We start from the raw sequence: 20,938 nt of genomic DNA, 5'->3' as shown, positions 1-20,938 counted from the left end.
GCATACCTTTTACATAGACAGTGGATCACGTAACTCCCTAAAGGATCATATATAACACACAGCAATAATCATTATCTACAACATGAAACCTATTCAGAATAAAAGCAGGATGAGGCGAAAGTTGTCTGCTTAGGCAACCTGGTACGTGTGAAGAAAAGATGGGCACTGGCATTCAGAAGTCATTCTGATTATTTGACTGAGTAATATTGAACTGCTAGCAATGCTATGTACAGATAAACTCTGAGAAGCTCAAAATCTTGGAAAAAAAAACTCAAAGGCTGACTTTCCAAATCACACTATTATAAGGAAGATTATATTCGCCTTGTTGGGTTCCAATACTTTTTAAAATTTAAGACTATTTCCTGGGCTTATAAATCTTTATTGCTAGGAAAAGTTTTACTAGGCAGGCAGTCGTGGTGCACACCTTAAACGCCAGCTCCTGGAAAGCAGAGGCAGGTAGATGTCTGAGCTAGAGGCCAACCTGGCCTAAAGAGCAAATACCAGGACAGCCATGGCTACAGAAATAACCCCTGTCGCAAAATACTTTTTTCCTTAGGTCAAAATTAATTACAATCTATGAAGAAATTTTGATAGAAACAGATACACTTTTTTTTTTCTCTTAAGATTGCATCCTCACACCCCAGTCAGAAGAACACATGCGCAGAGGTTCCCCTTAGCTAGTCCAGGGTACAGACAGCCTCAGCTCTCAACTCTGAACTGCAGACATGGTATGTCAAGGCAGACCTTGCCAACAAAGTGCAGTGTCTATGACAGTTTGTCAGTGCTATGGACCGGTTCCTTAAATATCCACTAAGCACTTCCTTAGTTGCTCTTCTTTTCATTTTCAAGACCATTTCCCCATGTAGCGTGTGTCTCCTGCCTTGGCTTTCTGATGACTAAGAGCTTTCTGTGCAGCTGGAACCATGCTGTGTCAGTCTCCTGATTGTGTGAGTTAGTTCCTGTCTGCCTAGATCAGCTATTTATGTATGCAATTCATATGGAAGATTGTTAACCAAGGGACCTGGCAAAAGATCCCAAGGGAGGGTGGGGTTGCTTAGACAAAGAACTGTTTTGAGTTAACTACTTGTGTAGCTTGGCTATAAACAGGCAAGTAACTCTGGATAGTGGGCTAGGAATGCGCAGACAATTCAGAATCTCTGATTGTTTCCATCAAGAACCTGATGGCAATAGTTGGTATGGTTGTAGCATTGCCTCCACTGTGACGCAGTCTAGATTATCATCTCCCCAGTCTTGATTATGCTGCTGGCTGTTTCATTTTGCTTGCCTTGGAATGGTCGATTCTTGTTGAGGGGCTTATAATAAAGTTCTTAGTCTTCATGTCTCTGAAATCCTGTCTGCCCTCCTCTAAGGGGGAGGATTGTACTTCATGTGCTGAATATATTGGAGTTGGACCAAAGGGTCAGTAATCCTATCTCTAGTGCCTTATGGGTTCTGGACCTGTTATCTGTCCATGCTATACATTCGCTGTTCTCCTGCTGCCTCGACCTGTGACTCAACACTTAGACATGCTTGCAGAAAAGGAGGAGAAGAAGACAGAATTTGATGGATCAGAATAACTTAAGCTGTCTTCTTTCCTCCTCCTGAAAGCACACTGTGGCCCTGTTGAGTTCCATGAGGCTGCACTGAAGTTGAATGCAATGGCCACCACAGAGAACCACAAATGAGGAATCATAAAACTACAAAGAGGTTCAGCTGGACTACAGCAGTCCACCTCACGGAGATCTTCTGTCATGTCATGTTTTTATAGAATGTCCTTAGGAGGTTACCAAGTCAAATTCTTCAACCCACAAACTATTGATGGTAGAAACCAGAATAATAGCTATAGAAAGGCCATGTGGCAGAGAGAGAGAGAGAGAGAGAGAGAGAGAGAGAGAGAGAGAGAGAGAGAGNGAGAGAGAGAGAGAGAGAGAGGAGAGAGGAGAGAGGAGAGAGGAGAGAAGAGAGAAGAGAGAAGGGAGGGAGAGAGGGAGGGAGGGAGGGAGGAAGGAAGGAAGGAGAGCTGTTAACCCTCAGTCTACCTCACGGTAGTTTTACTTCTGTTCTTAAAATGTAAACCAGCTTCTCAATAAGAGACTCTGAGCAAAATACATCAGTCATATCAATAGTTGAGTCAAGCCTATCACCCCCTGCCACTTTAGCTAGGCAAATGATAGCTGATGTCTTTGCATATTTGAGCAATTTGGTTTCATTATTAGTAATTTTGTAAAACGTTATTATAAGAATAAAATTCTTCTTCCCTGAGAGATAATTGATTCTGGCATGTATGAGGAGACATTGCTTTCTAAAGAGAAATAGAGTCACATTTGCTTTGCAGTGCAACACATGTCACAGGGTTAGCCATGCTAGGGCCATTCCTTCACTTCTAGGCACATGCTCTTAAAAGCCAAAGTCCAGTCTTAGATAGCCCTGTGAGTATAAAGAGAGCGGTCATAGTCACAGCCAACTCATAGCAAACAGAAAGAAGATGAAGGATGGGAAGAGAAAGCAAGTGAGGGTTTGTAGGGTGGGGAGGGAGGCCCAAAGGTGGTAGTGAGTCATCACTCTTCCATTAGCTCTTTAAAGGCCACCACACCCCAGAACTGAGCACAAGTGTAGGTGTGAGTGTGGGCAGGTGGGGGACAAAATGCCCAGAACACATGACACTTTTTCTTTAACCTCTCACGGTTTGGTTTGGTGAGAAAGGCTGATGGTCAACAAGTCTGGTGGGAAGCATAGTTGATAGAGGTAGAGAGTTCTCTGGTACTGTAGAGTCCACAGACAGAACACTTCCTTCCACTTAGCACAAGCTGGAATGTCCTCATTGAAATGCTGTGACCTGCAAAGGGTCTTAAATGATTCATAGGACAGACACAGATGGAACATTCCAGAAAAGGTGTGATCGTTACTACCAATAAGCACAGTTAAAAGAATCAGTTATGAGGCTAGACACATGCGGCGCTCTGAGGAAGAGCACACAGACAATGTTCTCGCTAACAGAAGAAAAGCTCTGCTCAGCTGCGTGTTTTCCAGGCTGCCTTCCCCAAGCCCCCAAACTACCTTCTGAGAAAGAAATTTGGGGTTTCTGTTTTCTCATACTTAGGACACCGGATGAACACCTAGCTTGTTTACATTAGACCACATTAGATATGAATTAAGATAAAGGGAAATTAAGTGCTCTGCGAGCTGCAGCATAGGACCAGGCTTATCTCCGTGGACATGAACTGTTCGCTGACCCACGGCAAATTCATTAGTGATATGAATGAGCCAGTGGACACAGTATCAGGCTCATAACTCTGAGAAGTATATGTATGTGGTCAGTTAGAAACAGTATCAAAAACATTTTCTTTTAAATTACAAAAAGCCTAGACATGTTTAAAAATTGTCATCAAAGAATAAGCTCCTGAACAGTAGACTAATAAATTAAAATAATACTGTCTTAAAGTCATATTTCACTGCTTAGCTCTCAGTAATTCTCAAAGAAAAAATTAGAGACAAAATTAATCTGAAGGAAAACAGATTTTAAAAGAGTATCTTTTTCTGTTAAACTTATCATTGTAATTATGGTTCGGTGTTTCTTGATGTTAAAAAAAAAATGCTATCCAATCACACAGATCTCATGTTTGGTTTCATCTCTTTCCTTTTTCTTAGCAACGTAAGAGACTGAGTCTGGAACCTTAATGCACCTTAGCTAAGCTATATCCCCAGCTCTGGCTGTCACACTCCTGAATAGGCTCTGAACTGTATATACCAGCTGTTTCAAGACTTGTGTTTTTATTTCAAGGGCAACTTAAAGCCTAAAGATGGTATCCAAGAAGTACAGATAAGCTGCACCACCACTTCCATCTTGTAAGCTGAAATTTTGTAACTGATCTAGATGCATCAACTGTTGCTGGGCACTCAATGGTCACTTAGCTCTGCATCTTGACCAGTTGTAAATCTCTGTAAAGGCTCCATCTACTGTAAAAAAACAAAACAAAACAAAACAAAATGTAGCTCTTTGGTAAGGAATGAGAGCGATCGTCGAGTGATCTGTACTTGTGGATATCAGGGTAAGTATTTAGAATACAAGGGCTTTTTGCAAGGCTAGAAAGATGACTCAGCAGTTTAGAACACTACTCCTACAGAAGTCCTAAGTTTGGTTCCCAGCACATATACAGTAATTTACAACCATCTATAATTCCATTTCCAGAGAGTCTGATGCTCTCTTTTGACATCTATGGGTATCAGACATGTACCTAGTGCACATACATGCATACAGGCAAAAAGCTCATTACATGAATTAAAGTCAATCTAATTTAAAAATTTAAAAGCTTTTTATGAACACATTTAAATAAAAACCAAGAAATTTTAATAATTAAAATATAATACTATACTCTAAAAAGCTACACACAAGATAGATTTTCTTCAATTACATGTACAAAACTTATACATAGTATGAGTCTTCTCGAAGGATTCAGGTGGCCAGCTCTCTGAAGCAGAGAGGCCTCTGTTCAGTCAGGGACTAAAAGGGATCATGACTACACAGAGAATTATTAAGATTTATTATTCTTTTGGATTAAATTACCATGTATCAGAAGCTCCCAATTAACCCACAATATACACCAGGCAGCTACCACATCAGCAATTAGCCTTCTGATAGCTGCTGGGACTCAAATAAGTGTCTCTCAAAGGCCCTTCCAGCCAGTACTGCTGAGAGATGGTGACGCCCTGAAGTGAGGCCCACTGGACAGGAGATGCTCAGGACACTAGACACAGACTCTCAGAAGAGTACTGGAACCTCGGTTTCTTCTTCTCTCTTTACTTTGGAGTCACTATGCAATGAATAGACCTCTACAAAATTATTTTAAGAGGAGGGAACCATTCAGTTTTGGTTTTAATAAAGAGAATAAGAATCATTTTTATTTTCCTGTCTAGAACCAACTTTCGGTGTCCTTCACTAAGATCTATCATAGATATTTATGGCCAAGACAACAAGGCAATGTGAAGAGAAGTATATGGTTTTTAGAAGTCAAAATGATGAGGTTTCTTCCTTAATTCTTCATTGTTACTTGAACTTATCACAGGAAATAAAACACTTCGAGGAGTTAACATCCTTCGGCAAGGCCCAGCTTCAGAGAGTTCTCTGTTTGCTGTCATGAGTCATTTCTCACACCAGCCAAGAAAAAACATTTTTTTCCTCATAAGAACCTGGTCCACCCACTTTCTCCTGAGGGAAGAAAAAGTGATAAGAAAAGAAAGAAAAAACCTTCTCCTTTCATAGTTAGGGGACACTTTTTCTTGATATGATTTAATCCATACCTAGAAAGTGTGAATTAAACAGGATATGAGGTATATCCAACAAGTTTTAATTTGTGTCCCCCTAAACCTTTTCGTTTTTTCTCAGTGAACAAATTCCTACCGGCAGATCACTGTCAGGTCTGAACCTTCCCTTGATGTGATTTCTAGTGGCCATGGTGTAACCTTTTCTTGCTTGTTTGCACTTGTCTTAGGGAGTAGATGGAGGAAATTGGACACAATAATTAATTCAGATTTAATACCCAGAAGTACGTCAAGAAACCTGAACTTGACTCTCAAGTTGCAAAAGACACAATTCAGAGAAAACATGATATGCTTTCTCCCTTGGTATTTTCATGATAGGATTATAAAGCCAAATGGAAATTGCTCCTGCTGTATTGTGTTCACTTTAAACACCCTGCACCACATGCAGCAGCAACACTATAGGTAAAACCCATGTACTTCCTGGACTGTTGATACTACCAGCCCAAATGCATTGTGGACATGTGGAATGGTCTTCCTGAAGAAACAAAACAAAACAAAACAAAACAAAACAAAACAAAACAAAACAAAACAAAACAAAACAAAACAAAACAAAAATGTCCTACTCATTACACTTCCATGTAGCTTGGTGTTCTTGTGGGACTCCTAAAAGTGAGAGTGGGGGGCTGTCTCCGACTCTGTTGCCTTTTCCCCCCACCGAGGTGCCCCATCCAGCCTTGATAAGAGGCAAGGTGTCTAGTCTTATTGTACCTTATGCTGTTTGGTTGATATCCCTGGGAGACCTGTTCTGTTCTGAAGGGAATGGAGGAGGAATGGATCTGGGAGAGAGGGGAGGTATAGCAGGAATGAAGGGGCCACCTCCATGTAAATGCCGACGGTTGCTTAGCCACAAAAGCATCTCCTGCAGGAAGAACTAATCATTTCAGACTGCTTAAGAGCCAATGATTGCTGGTGCAGACAATGCCAGCCAATCAGGAACTGCCGTTTGGAAGAGATGTTTTCTTGGGACCAATAGGGCGTGGTTGGATGGTATTAGAAGAGCTTGTGTGGTATCTCTCACCTGTTCATCACCACCTCACCTCCAACCGCCAAGGGCAAGTAGAGTGGGCAGTGAGTAGTCCAGGGCACAGGCCACAGGGAGGGACTGAGAAAAAGAAGGAAAGGAAACTGTGGTCTTGGTGTAATACATGAGAGAAGAAGCAATAAATCAATCAAAACAAAAAACCATAGTGGATTACAGAACTGCTAGATTTTCTGTTTGTTTGTTTGTTTGATTGATTGATTTCCTTTCCAACTAGTAATTCTATAGTGGAATAAACACCATGAATTTAGTTGTATGAAAGGTTGGCAAGGCAGAGGCATACATGTGTTGAAGATCAACTAGGCGGGTTCCATGGCTAGTGAGCATCGGGTGTGTTTGTAAAGCCTCACAGTGTTTCACAGCTATGACCACATGGAAAATCTCCTCCTGAAGGTTGGCACTTGGCTTCCATCTGTGGTGGCATTGTCCTCAGCTCTCAGCAGGGTCCTGGCTTCTTCTTGTGGTCTACAACCATCCAGCTGTGCTTTTGGAGTGTGTAGTCATTCACATGTGGATGGTCACTTCATGAACTTGAGGAAACATTTATTACATCTTTGTATAGAAAACACTTCCCATCAACTACAAGCATCATCTCTCGATTTTTTTTTTTTACATCATAATGTCAATATATTTTTTAAATTTGGGGAACTAGGGAAACAGTCTTTAGAGAATCTCTCATTCCTTAGCACTTACATCTGCTGACATGCTGATGAATAATCTCCGGGCTTGTTTGTTTACATTGGTTCTTCTATGACAGTGACCTGTAATTACACATGGCGTGCAGTGTCGTCCTGTACGTGTTGAGGCTTCTACCCTCCCCTTTGTTCACATGTGAGCCCATTTTAATGTCTGCCTACTCCTACATAAAGTGATGTTGCTAGAGCTTGCTTGGCCACAGTATTTAGTTTTTGTTTCCACCCTGACTCCAACACAGATGCTGCTTTTATTATTATAAACACTTCTGTAATGACCACCTTTGCATTGGAGGACTAGTTATTCCCAAAACATATTCATATTTATGGGCCAGCGTACAAATTTATCTCACAGAGACATTCATATAGGGCTAGTCCATGACACCTTCATTGCCATTGAGTATTATGATATGTCTAATGACATTTGCAGCTTAGCAGACACCTTTGACTGCTAAGACTTATGATTTTCATCTCTCTAGCCACTAGCTAATTTCCTTGAAGACTGGCTCAGTGTTTATACCTCTTCTCTCATTATTTCTTGTCTCTTACAACCACATTTTCCTTCTCCCACACCTCTAGTTATTTTTCATTTTATTATTTGGGAATTCACTACCTATATGAATGTCACCTAAAGTTACACACAGAGAATTGTGATTTTACTGTATCTATATCTGTATGCCTGCTCCTTATTGACTTGTTCTTCTAACCTTAAGAAATTTTCCCATAAATAAAAACCCACAATCTTCTTTCTTCTAATTTATAAACTTTCTAATTTATTATCCATAAGTGGTGTATGGATCCAGACACTTATCCTCGTTGCTGGTAAATAATCTTATTGGTTTGCTGAATAAATAACTGTGACATTACATAATACAGATATAATTGTGTATTACATAGACAATTGTAGGACAACACACCATCTTATTAAATTAATCTATTTATAAAGATTTAATAGTTGAAATGATTATAGCCTTGTATAACTTCAGTGTAAAGACACAATCCATACGTCTCCATAATTTACATTTATTAGACTGCCTCTTAGATTTTACCACACAATATACTTTTTTCAGTATAATTATCTTGTCATTTCTCCTATAGAACAGTTTTAGATTTTTCCTTTAAAACTCAATAACACAATTAAAACTCATGTAAGATAAGACATTAGTTATAAAGAATAATGAATAAGTCTTGAATCAGATAACATTAGCAAAAAGTCATACTTTTTATATACAGACCATTCTGAAATAAACAATGACAACAAAACCAGTTGTGTCTGGCTTGCTACATGCAAATGAACAGTCTACTAATTACCATATTACATGTTTGGTCATCAAAGTGCAAATTTAAACATTGTATGTACTATCAATCTACCTATACATAGGATATTTCTGACTTGTAGGCATTTGGTACCAGATTAAGGAAGCTGGCTAAGTGCTTCAGTTTGACATGCTTATTAGAATTTTTCTTACACTTTTTAAACAATGAAGAGAGCTGTAATACAAGACAAATAACACCGCCCCTCCCCAAAATAAAGCAAAACAAAACAAAACCAATAAAATAAGTAAACCTAAGTGGGAAAATAAGACAAAATAAGTCCCTAGGCACTGTTTAAGGCTAGTAAGCAAATTACTGAAGTAAAAAAGAAATTATTATTATTAATTATTATTATTAGTATTAATCTTATGGGACTATAACTACCCTGGTATTAATATTTATTATTTTTAAATTTTGTTTTTATTTTAATTTTTCTTAATTGAGCTATTAAAAAAAGTCATGAGTCCATAAAACCACCAAACACTTGAACACATAAACACATTAAACGAATCCTGGTTTATACAAGAATATTTCTTACATAATCACAATTCAACCACATATGTCCCGCTGCCACTAATCATGAACTCTGCCCATATTTGTCCAGTATCCCCAAAATATTCTTTACACTAAAAGGATCCAGTGTGGAGGCCTGTGCTGCATTTTGCATATTGTCCTCAGTTTGGTTCTTGCTGTTCTGCTCCGTCTTTATAACCCTAACTTAATTAAAGAATATCCTTCAATTTGGATTTGCTTATTTTCTAAGTTTTATTACATTGATTTATTGTGGTGTGTGTGTGTGTGTGTGTGTGTGTGTGTGTGTGTGTTCCACCACAGCTTCCATTTGGAGGTCAAAGGTCAATTTACAGGCTTCAGTCCTTTGAAACCCAGGTACTGAATTTGAGTTACCAGGCTTAGCAGCAAATGACTCTACCTACTGAGCTATCTTCAGGCCTTGGGTTTATCTATTGTCTCATAATTGAATTGAGGATTTAAATTTATAATAGAAATTCCACAAAAGTATTATGTGTTCCCATGGTATTTTTCACAGAGGAAAGAAAAATCAGTTATTTTATTGGTTTCATTCTCAGAATTTTAAAATATAAAAGAAAAAATATAACTTCATTCTCTATAACTGGACAAAACAACCAATATTTCTTAATTTTGCTTTTGGTTGGCAGCAAATAAGATATGGCCTCTGTAATAGTAACTATTGTTTAACAAATCATTTCAAAACACTGCAGCAAGAGTCATTTTCTAGAGCAGGATTCTCTAGGTTGGCAGTATAGCCTGGGGCCAACTGGGCGGGTTCTTCTGGGCTGGGCTGGGCTGATGTCAGCTGGGCTGCTCAAGTCTGTGGTCAGATGTGGGGCCAGCAGGGATGAGTCATGTCTTCACAAACACACCAGACTCTTGAGGCCGAGGCTCAAAATGAAGACATCATCACTTCTACTATATTCTATTGGCTGGAAGTCAAAAGGTCAGACAGGTTCAGACTTTGTATAACTGACAGTTTCCATAAGTATAAGAGCAAGTGCTTGTGATTAAATAATTAATTCAAAGAAAACACTGTTGTGTTTCCTTGCTGCTGAGCAAGAAACTAGCTCAATCTTAGTAGCTCAAAGCACTGATTTCTCCAGTGGTTGTATTCGTATCATGAATTGTGATGCAAAAATTTATTTCATGAGATTATTGGATAGCCAATGGGAAAACAACTTAGATTTGTATGCCATTATAATGTTAATTTCAGATAGCTTATAAATTTAAACACTTAAAATCTAGAATATGGAATTAATTTATCCTATTTCTCCATGGGGAAAGCTTTTTAACTTTCCATAAATATTTTCCAGTATAAAATTACTCCTGGAAAAAAAATTCAGCAGTCTTACTTTCTGATATGTTTTAAAAATGCTTTATATAATCATGGTAGGCAGAGAATGGGAAGGGCCTGGATGGGAAAAGGGAGGGGGAAGGGAAAAGGTGGATAGGATCAGGTATGGGGGGAAAGGGGAGAAACAGGAGAGAGGATCAGGAGAATGAAAGGAAATATGCAGCTGCCAGGAGTGGAGGGTAAGGGGAACCTTTAAAAAGTCCCAGAGACCTAGTATGGGGGAGGCTTCCAGGACTCAATGTGAGTGACCTTAGCCAAAATGCCCAACAGTAGGGATATGGAACCTGAAGAGACCTCCTCCAGTAGTCATACCCCAAATTGCTCCTGTCTAAATTCAAGAACAAAAATGCAGCAGAGACTGAAGCAATGGCCAACCAATGACTGTCCCAACTTGGGATCAATCCCATAGGCGGGCATCAAACCCTGACACTATTACTAATGCCGTGTTGTCCTTGCAGGCGGGAGCCTAGCTTGGATGTCCTCTGAGAGGCTCTACCTACTAGCAGCTGACTGAGACAGATGCAGATACCCATAGCCAAGCACTGGATAGAGGTCAGGGACCCCTATGGAAGAGTTAGGGGAAGGATTGAAGGAAGTGAAGGGGATGGCAACCCCGTAGTAAGACTAAAGGTATTAACTAATTCAGACCTGTCACAGCTCCCAGAGACTGAGCCACCAACCAAAGAGTATACATGGACTGGTCTGTGGCCCCAGGCACATATGTAACAGAGGACTGCCTTGTATGACCTCAGTGCAAGAGGATATGCCTAATCCTGCAGAGACTTGATGCCCCAGGCAAGGGGGATGCAGCAGAGTGCATCAAGTCTTAGAGCCAAATGGCTCTAAGGGAAGAGGGATGAGATGCAGAACTCTGAGAGGAGGGGGACAGGGAGGGAGGGCAACACTTGGGATGTTAAATAAATAAAATAATTAATAAAAATGCTTTTATGAATTCTTTAGGAATTTCATTAAATGTAGTTTGAACATATTCACCCATCTCAACACCTCTTCTTTCCGTCCTCTCAACCTGCCATACTTTTCTACATCTTTGAGGTTTCCTATTCCCCATCTTCTCCTCATTTTCTTATCCCATCAAGTTCATTTTGTGCTGTCCAGACAATCTTGAGACTAGACCTTGCCTTACTATGGCTGACCTACCAGAGATAACATCATTAAAAAAAAGAAAAGACTGATTCTCCTCTCTCCCAACAAATATCACGTGCTTGGCTAGTGAGGGGACCACATGCTGCCCCACCCACCCACACTTACTTCCCTCACTGCCCCTGCACCCACACCATGCACTGGGACTTTTGTCTGGCTGGAACTTGCACAGCTCCTGTACATGCTGTCACAGTCACTGTGAGTGTACAAGTGCATCTGCCCTGCTGTGTCTGGACAATGGTGTCTTGAAGGTCAAGTTCTACCTCTGCCTCTTATCTCTTCTGCGAAGGTTCCTGGGCTGTGGGGTGAGGATTATGATTCCAATGAATGCCTGAGTTAGGGATGAGTACCCCACAGCCTTGTTCTCTGCACACTGACCTTGAGCGGCTCAATGGTAACTGCCCTTTAATGCCAGTAGAAACTTTTCTAATGAGGGCTGGGAGGTGATCTGACCTATGAGTAAAGTTAGCAAGAAGTCATTTCCAATGAGTTATTTGAAATTTCTTTATTTTATTGTTGAGATTATAATTACATCATTTCTCCCTTCCTTGTCCTCCCTCCAAATCCTCCCATATGCCCTTCGTTGCTCTCTTTCAAATTCATGCAAATTCATGACTCCTTTTTTTATTGATTGTTGTTATATGCATACATATAACATTCTAAATATAACCTGCCTTGTCTGTATAATATTATTTACATATGTTTTCAAGCCTAACCTTTAATGTGAGTCTGCTTTTTCAATATTAGGAGGTGAAAGGATTTGGAATATTCGCCCAGACAATTTAAGACCCAAGTCTATTGTCTTTCACTAAGGAATTTGTAATCCTGTGTCACTTCCTGTCTCTGATGATCTTTTTATCTGTAAATACAGTGGGCTTTGGTACTTGGGACATTCAAGTTTCATGACTACATTTACACTGGAACCATCCTACAGGTCCATGACATGAACTAAACCATTGTCTGGACCAGTAAGATCATGCCTATCCCAAGGCTTCTCTTCCTAGCTGACTTTAATAGCAGCTGTGTAGAACTACCTGAATTTTTCCATGAAGTTCTCAAGGTCTTTCATCTCATGACTTTCAACCTTTGTTTTTATCAATATGGATGGGGTTGAATTTTATTTGTCAGTTTTCAGTCAGGTGATAATCTCTGTTTAATTAAGTATGGCTTAGAATTAAAGAGTTTGTTATTGATCTAATAAGTTCATTTTTCATGTATAAACCAATTCACTATGTCCAGGGGTCACAAAGGCACAGTAGCGCTTCTGGCGATCCGAAGTCAAGAAACAGTGAAGTGGGGTAGTTTCCAGAGAACAGAGCTCCATAAATTTTCTGGAACCTTGGCATTTAATAAAAGGTTACTTAACAACTGTCTGTTATTTCATATCTTAGTCCAGAAATGCACAGTAAATATCAATTGTGTCAAGGTCCACTAAGGCCTTAGCCAAGGTTGCAGAATCAGACACATTGCATAACCAGTACCATTAGCACAGTTACCACATAACTAGCTCCCTCCTCATGATGGCAAGCAATGGTAGAGGTCAGGTGCTGGCCACTGCTCTCCAATAGGAAGGCAAGACAGAGCTGATACAATCAGAATCTAGAGGCTTACTGATAAAATAAATGAGGATCTGGAAATTATGTCTCACTGTTTGTATACAAACAACCCTGTGATGCTCAGGCATCTGGACTGTGTTGTTAGAGCTGACTCTGCTATCGCAGGAACATACTTCGCTGTTCACCATGACTTGTTCAAGAAATATTGGTTGAGTCTCTACAAATCATGCTCTCCGGGGAGAGTTCACCACTCCCTTCTTCCCCGGGATCACTGGTTTTGCTTTCTAGAAAGATGTATTTAAGATGCTTGGGTGGGTTTGGTGATCCGTGTCTGAAATCCCAGGACTTGAGAAATGGAAGCAAGAGGATCAATAATTAAAGGTCACCTTGTGCTACATAGTGAGTTCAAGGCCAGCTGGGCTACATGAGAGGCTATATTTAGAAACGACTTGACCCTGGTTGCACATCCTGTGCAAAAGCTCAGTCTGTTCAGCATCCTTGCCATTAACCTGCCACTCCAAATCCAGCATCTAGACCTTGACTCAGTTACTTATTCTGTTTACCAGTCCAGTCTGGTAGATCTCCAGGACATTATCCTCCCTGCATTATAGCCAACCTCTAACCCAGTGTGCCAAATCCAACCTGGTCCGTCAGGGAACCTTTCCTGCCTGCACCATCCTCAATCCTCAAGGGCTTGCCTCCACTGTATGCACAACCTATATTCTGGCCTAGCCTGGTGAGTGCTAGAAACACCCACGACATCCTCACACACCCAAGCATAGCTTGAGTGGCAAAACTTGCATTAACCTAAGCAAGTCAGCCATTAATCCCATTCATTCACTTTCTTTCTTACCACTGAGATGAATCACCCCTGTTCACTATCTAAAAGATCGATTTACCAACTCCTCAGATCTGATCTTAAATCAGCCAAGCTTGACCAATAAAAACAAACCCAAATTCTTACTCCAAACAGGAAGCCTAGAATCTCACATCAAATATATATGCTCTGATCTCATATCAAAATCACAATAAGAAAGACCCTAAAACCACCAGTCCTATAGAAATATTCTCCAATATTATTGCTCATATTTAAATAAGATGAACAAAGAGTTCAGTGACATTAGTGAGAAGAGCTATAAACACAAGCATACTGCTGAATATCGAAGATAATCCAGTACCTTGTTCAGCCACCATCAGAGAACCTTCCTCCTGAAGCAAATGGGGACAGTTACAGAGACCCACAGCCAGGCAGTGTGCAGAGAGAGAGAGAGAGAGAGAGAGAGAGAGAGAGAGAGAGAGAGAGAGAGAGACCCCGAGACCTTGAAAAACACAAATCTAAATGAGATGCCTCCATCAAATCCTACCTCCCATCAGGGGTCAGAGAAGTCTGAAGAAGAGGAGGCAGAAAGCATTAGGAGCCAGAGGAAATGGAGGACACCAGGAAACAAGGCCCCCTATTTCAACGGAACAAAGCTCAGATGAACTCACAGAGACTGAAGCAGCAAGCCCAGGACATGCACACGTCTGCTCCAGGTCCTCTGCATTATATACTACGGTTTCCCATTTTTTAATTTTATTGGACTCATGTGCATATGAACAAGTAGGTCTCTGATTCTCGTGCCTCCTCTTGGACTCTTTTCCTTGGTTTGCCTTGTCTACCTTTACTGAGATGGTTTTTGTTTTATCTGACTATATTTTATTTTTTATTTTTTATATTTTAATATTATTCCCTGGAAGCCTGTTCTTTTATAATGAGAGACAGAAAGGGAGTGGATACAAATGGGAGAGGCGCTGCAGAGGATTTGGGAGGAGTAAAGGAAGGGGAGGAGTAAAGGAAGGGGAGGGGTAAAGGAAGGGGAGGGGTAAAGGAAGGGGAGGGGTAAAGGAAGGGGAGGAGTAAAGGAAGGAATATGTAAACAGGATATGTTGTATGAAAGAAAAAAATCAATTTTCAATAAAAGCAGGGAAACATAAAACTGAATTCAGCAAAGAGACAGAAAATCTAAGAGAACTCAAGCTGAAATTAATATGGAATTGAAAAGCTCAAGAACCAAACTATAAAACTCGGGAAAACCTTACACATAGAATAGATCAAGTAGAAGACAGTCTATCAGGACTTTAAGACAAGGTAGAGGAATTCAATCACATAAGCAAAAACTATAGAAAAAAATTAAACGTACATAAAGGAAACATACAAGAATCATGGGATACAATGAAGAGTACAAACTTCTGAATTATAGACAACAGAAAAAAAAAAAATCCCATGTCTTAGACCAGATCTTCAACAAGACAAAAAAAGAAGCTTCCCCCAAATTTAGGTAAGATATACCCATATTGAAGCCTACAAATCAAGAAAAATAAGTGATCATAAAAGATACTTCCCTATAGCATAGTATAGTGAAAACACTGAATATACAGAACAAAGGAAAAATACCAAAAGCCGCAAGAGAAAAAATTTCATATAAAGGAAAACCCATCAGAATAATAACTAATTGATCAATGGAAAGTTTAAAAGCCAGAAAAACCGATACCAGTGTACGCCAAGTTCTAAAATATCACAGTTGCCAAGTTAGACTACTAATCCCAGCCAATCTGCCATGGTCGACTGAGTAAGAATTTTTTTCCATGATATAAACAGGCCGAAAGAATCTGTGTCCACGAAGCCAGCCCTCCAGAGAATACTGAAAGCCAAGAGACTGTAGGAAGAAGACAAATGAGGCCCTAGTCACTGAAATACAACGAATGTACAATAAATGATGACAACCAACACACACTTTTCAATAATATTTTTATAAATAATTTTACTAATGGTCCCGGCTCCCAACACAAAAGACACAGGTGGTTGAATAGATAAGGAGCAAAATTTGTCTGTTAGAGATTAAAATTAGCTTTGAAGACAGATAACACTTTAAATCGAAAGAATGTTTTAAAAGCATTTCAAGCAAATGGGACCAGGGAGTAGGCAGGTCTCACTACTCTAATAGCCAACAAAATAAACTTCCAACTGAAACAAATAAAAGATAAAGGACCTATTATTCTTATCAAGGGAACAGTTAACCAAGAGATATTGCCACCCTGAACATATGCGACAGATTCTGGCAGAGTTGATTTCATAAGAACTGTTCCATGGAAATAGAAAACAGACGATCTCAACACAGTAATAGCAGTTGATTTTTTTAATACCATACCTTCTCCATTAGACAAGTTAACCAAACCCCCTCCCCCCCCCAAAAAAAATCAGAATTAAATGACATCATGCATCAAATGAACCTAACGGGTATCTATATAATAGTCCATCCAAACTCATAGCAGCTCATAGAAGCATTTGTAAAATAGAGCACATACTGGGACACAAAACAAGTCTTCACAAAGTAAGGAAAATAAAATAACTACATGTATCAATTATGGTCACAAAACAATAAAGCCTAAAATCAACAGCAAAAGAATCTCAAGTAATGACACAAAGTTATGATGATAAAATAACACCACGGAAATGATAAATGACCAAAGGAAGTAATCAATAAAAGAAGTTAAAATTTTCCTAGAATTAAATGAAAATGATAATACAACAAAACTTCTGGGAAGTATTAAGAGTTGTAAAAGGAAATGAATAATTCTTAAGTATTTACATTAAAAAAGTGAGAAAGGTAACAATAAATGACTTAACAATGCTATTCAAGAATTTGGAAAAAAAAGAAAAAGAAAAAACAAGAACAAGCTCAAAACAAAACCAGTAAATAGCAAGAAACATTAGAAATCTAAGCAGCAATTAAAGAAACAGAAACTAAAGCAATGAAAACAAAACAAAAACATAGCAATTATAAGAGCTAGTTCTTTAATAAAAGAACCCCTGTGGGAATCACCATGCCTGACCTCCAGCTGTACTATAGAGCAATTGTGATTAAAAACTGCATGGTACTGGTACAGCAATGATCAGTGGAACAGAAATGAAGACCCAGAAATGAACCCACACACCTATAGTTACTTGATCTTTGACAGGAGAGCTAAAACCATCCAGTGGAAAAAAGACAGCATTTTCAACAAATGGTGCTGGCACAACTGGCAGTTAGCATGTAGAAGAATGAGAATNGATCCATTCTTATCTCCTTGTACAAAGCTCAAGTCTAAGTAGATCAAAGAACTAGACATAAAACCAGAGACACTGAAATTTATAGAGGAAAAAGTGGGGAAATGCCTCGAAGATATGGGCACAGGGAAAAAATTCCTAAAAAGAACACCAATGGCCTGTGCTGTAAGATCAAGAATAGACAAATGGGACCTCATAAAATTTCAAAAGATACTGTCAATAAGACAAAAAGGCCACCAACAGATTGGGAAAGAATTTTTACCAATCCTAAATCTGATAGAGGACTAATATCCAATATATACAAAGAGCTCAAGAAGCTAAACTCTAGAAATTCAAATAACCCCATTAAAAAATGAGGTACAGAGCTAAACAAAGAATTCTCAACTGAGGAATACCGAAGGGCTGAGAAGCACTTGAAAAATTGCTCAACATCCTTAATCATCAGGGAAATGCAAATAAAAATAACCCTGAGATTCCACCTTACACCAGTCAGAATGGCTAGGATAAAAAATTCAGGTAACAGCAGATGCTGGCAAGGATGTGGAGAAAGAGGAACACTCCTCCATTGCTGGTGGGATTGCAAACTTGTACAACCACTCTGGAAATCAGTCTGGCTGTTCCTCAGAAAACTGGACATAGTACTACTGGCAGATCCAGCAATACCTCTCCTGGGCATATACCCAGACATTCCAACTGGTAATAAGTACACGTGTTCCACTATGTTCATAGCAGCCCTATTTATAATAGCCAGAAGCTGGAAAGAACCCAGATGTCCCTCAACAGAGGAATGGATACAGAAAATGTGGTACATTTACACAATGGAGTACTACTCAGCTATTAAAAACAATGAATTTATGAAATTCTTAGGCAAATGGATGTATCTGAAGGATATCATCCTGAGTGAGGTAACCCAATCACAAAAGAAGTCATTTGTCAGGCACTCACTGATAAGTGGATATTAGCCCAGAAACCTAGAATACCCAAGATACAATTTCCAAAACACAAGAAAATCAAGAAGAAGGAAGACTAACATGTGGTTACTTCATTCCTCCCTAAAATCGGGAATAAAATACCCATAGAAGAAGTTGCAGAGACAAAGTTTGGAGCTAAGACGAAAGGATGGACCATCCAGAGACTGCCCCACCCGGGGGTCCATCCCATAATCAGCCACCAAACGCAGAAACTATTGCATATGCCAGCAAGATTTTGCTGAAAGGACCCTGATATAGCTGTCGCCTGTGAGACTATGCCAGTGCCTGACAAATACCGAAGTGGATGCTCACACTCATCTATAGGATGGAACACAAGGTCCCCAATAGAGGAGCTAGAGAAAGTACCCAAGGAGCTGAAGGGGTCTGCAACCCTGTAGGTGGAACAACAATACGAACTAACCAGCACCCCCAGAGCTCGTGTCTCTAGCTGCATATGTAGCAGAAGATGGCCTAGTAGGCCATCATTGGGAAGAGAGGCCCCTTGGTCTTGTCAACTTTATATGCCCCATACAGGGGAACGCCAGGGTCAAGAAGTAGGAGTGAGTGGGTAGGGGAGCAGGGCATGGGGAGGGTATAGGGGACTTTCAGGATAGCGTTTGAAATGTAAATGAAGAAAATATCTAATAAAATAATGTTTTAAAAAAAGAGCTAGTTCTTTGAGATAAGATTAACAGACCCTTAGCCCAATTAACCAATAGAGAAAGATAAGCCAAATTAACAGAATTAGAGATGGACAGGGAAACATTAAAACAAATAAGTATAAGATAGTCTTAAAAACCTACACTCCACTATATACCTGAAAGAAATGGATGAATGTCTAGACCATTCAAACTACTAAAGTTAAAGCAAAGAGAGACCACATCTTAAACAGGCCACTAACAGATGGCAGAAAAGAAAGTGACAAAATGCCATATTCAGATGGGTTCATAGCAGAATTCTACCTGACTTTTCAAAGGAAATCTACAGCCAATATTTCTTAAATTATTTTTTTTTAAAGACGAAACAGAAAAGATGCTTCCAAACTCTTCCTAAAAAGACAGTGTTCCTACACTCACAGCACATAAGGATACAACAACAACAAAGAGAACTTCAGGCTAACATTCATGATCAACATAGATGCAAAAATTCTCAATACAATACTTGTAAGCTGATTACAGATATACATCAAAATGATTACCCACTCTCATCAAGTTGGCTTATGCCAGACATGCAGGAGTGGTTCAACATGTGTAAATCAATAAATATATTAAGTCATATAAATGGACTTAAAGACAAAAACCACATGATCGTCTCAATAAATGCAGAAAAGTTTTGGGTAAAATCCAGCATACCTTCATGATCAAGAATGAGACCAAGCTATCCACTTTTGTACCCTTTTCTGCAATGTGAACCTGAAATTTTGAGACTGCCCAAAGAAAACCGAGGCAGTACCCTACAAAAGGCTTTCTGACAAGAACACCTTTTGTTCAGGAGTTAAGGCCAGCAATTGAGGGCCTCATAAGCCTAAGTCTTCACTCCAGCAAAGGTAACAAGCAGTTAAAGAGGAAGCTCACAAATGGGAGAGGATCTTTATACATCTAACAGAGGATTAACGCCCAGAATATGCAAAGAACTAGAAAACAAAGAGTAAGAAAACAAGGGACCAAATTTAAAATGAGCTGTGGATATGAGTAGAGAGTTCCCAAAAGAAGAAATAAAGGGGGCTGGAGGTATGGCTTTGTGGTTAAGAGCACTTAATACTCTTCTAAAGGATCCATGTTCAGTTCCCAGCACCTGCAACAGCTGGCTCAAAACTACCTGCATCTACAGCTCCAGGGTGTCCGCAGGCATCTGAACTTATATGCACATACCCACCAGTACACACGGTGGGGGGAGGGGGAGGCGAGAGAGGGAGAGGGGCTCTGCTGACTAGTTTTATGTCATATGTCAACTTGATACAAGTTAACGTTATCTGGGAGGAGAGAGTCTCAATTAAGAAAATGCCCCCATATTATCCAGCTGTAGGCAAGCCTGTAGGGCATTTTCTTAATTAGCAATAGATGTGGAAGAACCCAGAGCATTGTAGGTAGTGCCACCCCTGGGTTGGTGGGCCTGGGTTCTATAAGAAAGCTGGCTGAGAAAGCAATGAGAAATAAGTCGGTAAACATCAACCCTTTGTCGTCTCTGCATTACACTCTGCCTCCAAGCTTCTCATCTGTTCCTGCTCTCACTGAATGAGATGATGAATGGCTATATGGAATTATGTGTAAAATAAACTCTTTCCTCCCCACATTGCTATTGGCCATGGTATGTTAGCATAGCAATAGTAACCCAAACTAAGATACACACCTGCATACAATTAAAAATAAAAATAAATAAATTTTTTAAAAATGTTCAACATCCTTAGTCATCAGGGAAATGAAAATCAAAACAACCCTGAGATTCCACCTCACACCAGTCAGAATGGCTACGATCCAAAACTCAGGTGTCAGCAGATGCAGGCGAGGATGTGGAGAAAGAGGAACACCCTTCCATTGTTGGTGGGATTGCAAGCTGGTACAAACACTCTGGAAATCAGTTTGGAGGTTCCTGAGAAAATTGGACATAATACTACCTGAGGACCCAGCAATACCACTCCTGGGTATATACCCAAAAGATGGTCCAACATATAATAAGGACACATGCTCCACTATGTTCATAGCAGTCTTATAACAGCCAGAAGCTGGAAAGAACCCACATGTCCCTCAACAGAGGAATGGATACAGAAAAGGTGGTACATTTACATAATGGAGTACTACTCAGCTTTTAAAAACAATGAATTTATGAAATTCTTAGGTAAATGGATGGAACTAGAAAATATCATCCTGAGTGAGGTAACCCAATCACAAAAGAACACACATGGTATGCACTC

The sequence above is a fragment of the Mus pahari genome, chromosome 4 (assembly GCF_900095145.1).
Source record: "Mus pahari chromosome 4, PAHARI_EIJ_v1.1, whole genome shotgun sequence".
In the NCBI taxonomy this organism is placed as follows: domain Eukaryota; kingdom Metazoa; phylum Chordata; class Mammalia; order Rodentia; family Muridae; genus Mus; species Mus pahari.
Note: the sequence above shows the minus strand (reverse complement) of the source record.